Source organism: Geotrypetes seraphini, chromosome 2 (genome assembly GCF_902459505.1).
Source record: "Geotrypetes seraphini chromosome 2, aGeoSer1.1, whole genome shotgun sequence".
Lineage (NCBI taxonomy): Eukaryota > Metazoa > Chordata > Amphibia > Gymnophiona > Dermophiidae > Geotrypetes > Geotrypetes seraphini.
Window position 1 is genome coordinate 148,902,363 of NC_047085.1, and position 6,045 is coordinate 148,908,407.

At 43.4% G+C, this 6,045-nt stretch overlaps 1 long non-coding RNA gene across 1 annotated transcript; it reads left to right on the plus strand.

Annotated features, from left to right (window-relative positions):
* The first annotated feature begins 303 nt into the window (after window positions 1-303).
* LOC117353749 lies at window positions 304-5,800 on the plus strand. The gene is made up of 3 exons (XR_004538015.1): window positions 304-391; window positions 497-536; window positions 5,396-5,800. It is a non-coding gene; the product is annotated as an uncharacterized LOC117353749 (long non-coding RNA).
* Window positions 5,801-6,045: the final 245 nt, after the last annotated feature.

The window sequence follows — 6,045 nt, forward strand, 5'->3', positions numbered from 1 at the left end:
AGAAGCACTTTCAAGTCATTTCATCTGTTTTTAACTTGGTTCTTTGTCTTTACAAGTTGGTTTTAGCTTTTGTAGAGCAGTATGCTAATTAGCTGATGATATCATCATGGTTTTTATTTTGGATGGTTTTCATGTACTTTTTTTGCATCTGTCAGCATTTTAAAGCATTTCTGAATGTTATTTTTGTGCTTTTTAGGTTTTATAATCTGTTTTTTGTAGTTTTGTCTCCTTGCCATTTGACCTCTGTGACTCACTTTAAAAGTGCCTGCAGCTGTTAGCAGACAATTATACTGCTTGTCTTCACAGAGATACACTCTTGAATGCTGGTTATCTAACACTACTAGCCTCCACAGAGATATACTTTTGAGTGCTATTACCTTTTGCTTTGCTGGTAAGGATGACTTTTATTCAGTTTCTCTTTTGATTTAGAGGTTTTACTGGGGTTTTAGCTTTGGCTCTTAATTGTACAATTTTTTTAAAAAAAATTTCTTTCTAGCTTTCATCTGCTAGTGATTCAGTTTCTATACACCACCTAGGTATGTACCCTCATATTTTCATGGCTGGTTTGGCTTTGTTAATATTTTTAATAGCTGATTTGGCTTTATAATTGTTTTATGTGCTGTCATGCTTGCTCCCTATAATATGGATTTTTACCTTCGCTAGCATTTGACCTCTGTGTCTCACTTTAAAAGTACAGTGGTGCCTCACACAACGAACTTAATTCGTTCCAGGAGCAAGTTTGTTATGCGAAAAGTTTGTTATGTGAAACGCGTTTTCCCATAACAATACATGTTAAAAAAAATAATTCGTTCTGCAGCATAAAATATGCTAAGATGACATAAAAAAAGATAAATTTGTCAAAATGGTGAAAATGGTGGTCTTGCTGAGGCCAAACTCTTTGACGAGGTCACACTGTTTTACCCCACATTCACTCCTTCTAATTATTTCCCGTTTCATTTCAACAGAAATCACCTTCCTGCTTTTTTTAGAAGCCATGATATATAAAAAATATTGAGTTTATCTTAAAAGGACGACTGTATACAGTGAGAGAGGGCAGAGTCTCAGCGGCAAAAACTGGGACTTAACTTTTCTTTTTTTTTTTTTTCTAGCATCGGGGAAGCGGCGAGAGTAGCTCCGCCCCCCCCAACGCATCAGCAGTAGGCGCCGGGCCCCTCCATAAAAGGAGGCGAGCCGACGGTCCGCCACTGCACAGGGAGCCAGGCGAAGGGCTGTGAGAGAGGGCAGTTAAGCGCAGTGACTAACGACTGCCTGCAGTGCCTGCGCGGAAGGATGCAATACATCGGCAGCTCGGGCGACTTCGTTGTGTGAAACGAAGTTCGTTGTATGAATCAAGACATGAAGTTCGTTGTGTGCAGCGTTCGCTGTGCGAGGCGTTCGTTGTGTGAGGCACCACTGTACCTGCAGTTGTTAACAGGCACTTAATGTTGCTAGTTTTCACAGACACGCTTTTGAGTGCTGTTACCTTTTGCTTTGTTGGTAAGGATGACTTTTTTATGCTCTTTTTTGTTTTAGAGGTTTGATTGGTGTTTTAGCCTCTGCTCTTAGGTGTACCATTCTTGTTTAATTCCTTTCTAGCTTTCAGCCGCTGGTGTTTCAGTTTGTTTGCGCCATCTAGGTATGTTCTCTCATTTTTCCATGGCTGGTTTGGCTTGTTTGTTTGTTGTTTGATGCGCTGTTATACTTGGTTCCAATGTTCCCTTTCAGCTGAGTGCACGAGCGATCGCTCACTATTTTCATTGGCGTCGCTCATAATTTTTCTCGTGTCGCTCACTAAAATACGCAGTGGGAAACTGAGGACTGCATAGTAAGATCCCCGATACACTTCCGACGCAGGTGGGGATCGTGAGAGGAGCCGCTGCCATGACTTCAGTGGCGTACCAAGGGGGGGCGGGAGGGCGGTCCGCCCTGGGTGCAGCCTTAGGGGGGTGCACAGCTGGCCAGGTCCGGATCTGGCCGGCTGTGCACCCCCCCTAAGGCTGCCGTCAGAGAGGAAGTTCGGGCCAGCCAATCGCTGCCTGGCTGGGCAGAACTTCCTCTCCGATGGCAGAATTGACGTCGGGGGATGCTGGTCGGCCCGATGGTGGGAAGCAGAGAGAGCTTGGGGCAGCTGCGCCTGGCTTGGGGCCTGTTTTCCCCCATGGTGGCAGCAGTGGCTTTGTGGAGGGTAGGGAGAAAGAAAGAAAGAAAGGGGGCAGGCAGGGAGACAGAAGGGAAACAGAAAAAAAGAAAGTGGGCATCAAGAGAGAAAAAAGAAAGAAAGGGCAGGGAGAGAGGAAGAAAAAGTTAGGGGAGGGAATGAGGTCTGGAGGAGAGGAAGCATACAGGCTGAAAGAAGGGAAGAAAGATTGGATGCACAGTCAGAAGATGAAAGTGCAACCAGAGACTCATGAAATCACAGACAAGTTAGGAAAAATGATTTTATTTTAAATTTAGTGATCAAAATGTGTCTGAATTTATATATGCTGTCTATATTTTGCACTATGGCCCCCTTTTACTAAACCGCAATAGTGTTTTTTAGCGCAGGGAGCCTATGAGCGTCGAAAGCAGCGCTGGGAATTTAGCGCAGTTCCCTGCGCTAAAAAATGCTATTGTGGTTTAATAAAAAGGAAGGGGGGTATATTTGTCTATTTTTGTATGGTTGTTACTGAGGTGACAAAGCATAGAGTCATCTGCCTTGACCTCTTTGAAAAAACCCAGAATAGGAATGATAATTAACATTTTCTCAGCGTATAGTGTGCTTTGTGTTTTTTAATTTTATTGTTGGTAGATCATTTTGACTTGGTCATTTTAAAGTAGCTCGCAAGCCCAAAAAGTTTGGGCACCCCTGAGCTAGAGCGTTGAAGCCGTGTATTTCTATTTTATCCCCCCTTTTACAAAACTGTGGAGCGTTTTTTAGTGCCAGCTGTGGTGGTAGCAGCTCTGATGCTCAGAATTCTATGAGCATCAGAGCTTTTACCACCGTGGCTAAAATCTACACTACAGTTTTGTAAAAGAGGGAGGGATTAGTTTGTGATGACATATTCCATACTAGGCGAAGGTGTTTTCTGTGTTCTGTGTGTTCGAAAGACATGGTTTTCTGTTAGGATTGACGGTGTAGGATTGATCTGTTCTGGTCTGGCTTGTTTAGTTTTACAATGGGTGTATTGATGTACAGTGGTGCCTCGCACAGCGAACGCCTCGCACAGCGAACGCTGCGCACAACGAACTTTATGTCTTGATTCGTACAACGGACTTCGTTTCACACAACGAAGTCCGGGGTTCCTGCGGGGTTGGATCGCAGCGGGGTTGGTCGAGCCGCGAGGGTAGTCTCCTTCTCCTTACCTGCCCTGTCGCAGCACACAGCCGAACGGAAATCTTCCCGATGTCAGCGCTGACGTCGGAGGGAGGGCTTAAGCAAAGCCCTCCCTTCCTCCGACGTCAGCGCTGACATCAGGAAGACTTCCGTTCGGCTGTGTGCGGCTGCGGCAGGGCAGGTAGGAAGAAGGCAATGGCGAACGAAAGAGGGGGGAGGGGGCGGTCCGCCCCGAAGAATGTGCACAGCTGGTCAGGTCCCCCGATCGACCGACAACAGGCCCGGCCGACAAACCTCCCTGCCCTGTAGCCGCGAATCTAAATTACCTCTTACAGCAGCTTCAATAATCCAGCTGCTGTAAGAAGGTAATTTAGATTCGCGGCTACAGGACAGGGAGATTTGTCCGACCGGGCCTGTTCTGTTGTCGGTCGGGTGCAAAAGCGCCACAAAGGTGGAGGCAGGGAGGGAGGAAAGGTGGAGTGGAGAAGGAAAGACGCTTAAGGGGGGAGAAGGCCGCTGAAAGCACATGTTGGAGCAGGGGATGAGAGGGAGGGAGAGAAGGGGAAATATTGGACAAGGGCAGAAGGGATGCTAAATCATAGGGTGACAGGCAGAGAGAACAACAGGAAAAAGAGTGGAAGCAATCTTGAACCCTGAGGGTGAGGGCAGAGAGAGGTGGTGAGATGATTGATCATGGGGAGAGGGACAAAAGGGAATAGAGATGGGATAGGAAGATAGTGGAAGTAAAAGGACAGGGAGATGTATGTTTTTAGATGTATCTAAATAAAAATAATAACAAAAAATTTATCTTTTTTATGTCATCTTAGCATATTTTATGCTGCAGAACGAATTATTTTTTTTTACATGTATTCCTATGGGAAAACGCGTTTCACATAACGAACGTTTCACATAACAAACTTGCTCCTGGAACCAATTAAGTTCGTTGTGTGAGGCACCACTGTACTGCTCACTGCAATATGTAAGATGCTGCCTTTTCCTAGGTACTCATGTGTGACGTGTGGCTTGTTACTAAAAATCATGTTTTTCGTACAGATGGGGGGGGGGGTGCCAAAAAATTATGGACCCCGGGTGTTACATATGCTAGGTACGCCGCTGTATGTAAAGATACCAGAAAGCTGGCGAAGCAAAAATTTTAAGTAAATTGTTATTCTTCTAAGTTTTGAGTATTTAACCCTCCCACAATCTCACGGGCACTCGTCCTCCGCGCCTGCTCATAAATTTGTGGAGTATGTAACTTGTCGCTCATGCATATTTTTTTTTGCACACACCTCATCAATCCTTAGAGGGAACATTGCTTTGTCCCTATAATATGGACTTTTATCTTTGTCAGCATTCCATTATTTACACTCTGGATTATTTTTCAATTAGAGCCTCTGTTTATAAGGTATAGCAATCACCTGCATTTATGTATATTTTTTACCTTATAGGCTTTTCTTGTAGTCCCTATGTTATTTATAGACATTTATAGACACTTTTATATTGTTGATTGTACATATATGTTTTAATGTTTTATTATGATAGAGATTTTCAGTTTTATTGTTTTTTTTTACTTTTACTAGCCCCTGATGCAGCCCTTAATGTGGGCAAAACACGGCCTGTGTCAGGTTTTATCTGAAACCCACACAACAAAATTGAACTTGCTTTTTGGTTGTGCTGCTTTTTAGTTAACCACCATTTTGGACTTTGTAGACCACCTGCCCTGTTATCTAAGTCAAGCTTAATGTTGTGTCCGAAAACTTTACTGCAAGGAATGTACATTAGGACAGCCACTTAACTGTCCTAATTTTATATGGTAAGTTAACTGGGCACCGGACTGAATATTGGCCACTGCCCAGTTAACTTCTGGGACAATGGTCATACCCAGATATTCAATGCCTGGAGCTACACCCTTCATTGAATATCCAGAGTTAGTTCAGCCCACAACTAAAAGTGACTTACCAGCCATTTGCCGCTACAGGCTGAATCAGTCCCTATAGCTTTCCATTATTTTAATGTAAATCTGAAAGAGATAATGCCTTGGTGTGCCATATTGTAATGGTAGACATTTATTGGTATTCTTAGAATGGCTCAAGCTTGTTGCCTGAATCTGCTCAATTTTCCTGCTGAACTACAAGAAAAATGAACACTCAAAAGCTTGTAATAGTGACCCAACTACTGAACCAGCAAGCCACAACTCCTTAGAACAGTGGTCTTCACTAATTTTGAAGTGAGGGCCGTTTTGGATCCAAAAAGGCTGAAGAAGATTCAACAAATATCCTCTTATTTAGGGCAATGATGCCAATAGCACTTCTTGACATTCCTGCCAGAACACCTGGCCTTGATCACACAATGAACCCTATGCAAGTGCAGGGCCACAAACTAAAAGTCAAAATATACACAACTGAAACCCATGAGGCCAGACTCTGCATGTACTACACCACCAGAGAAACAGAGAGAAATGCATTTTTTTCCTGAACAATGCACAATATAGACAGCAGATATAAATTCTCAAAACTGACATATTTCAATCACTGAATTGAAAATAAAATCATTTCTCCTACTTTTGTTGTCTGGCAATTTTATTTTTTCTAATCATCTTTTCCCAGGCTCTGGCTGCACTTCCTTCTGTTTATGCTTTTGTTTCCAGGACCATCTTATCCATTTGCTGTTTTACTCTCCTTCATTTTCTGCTCTACATCCATCTTTGGCATTAACTTTTAACATTTCAACTT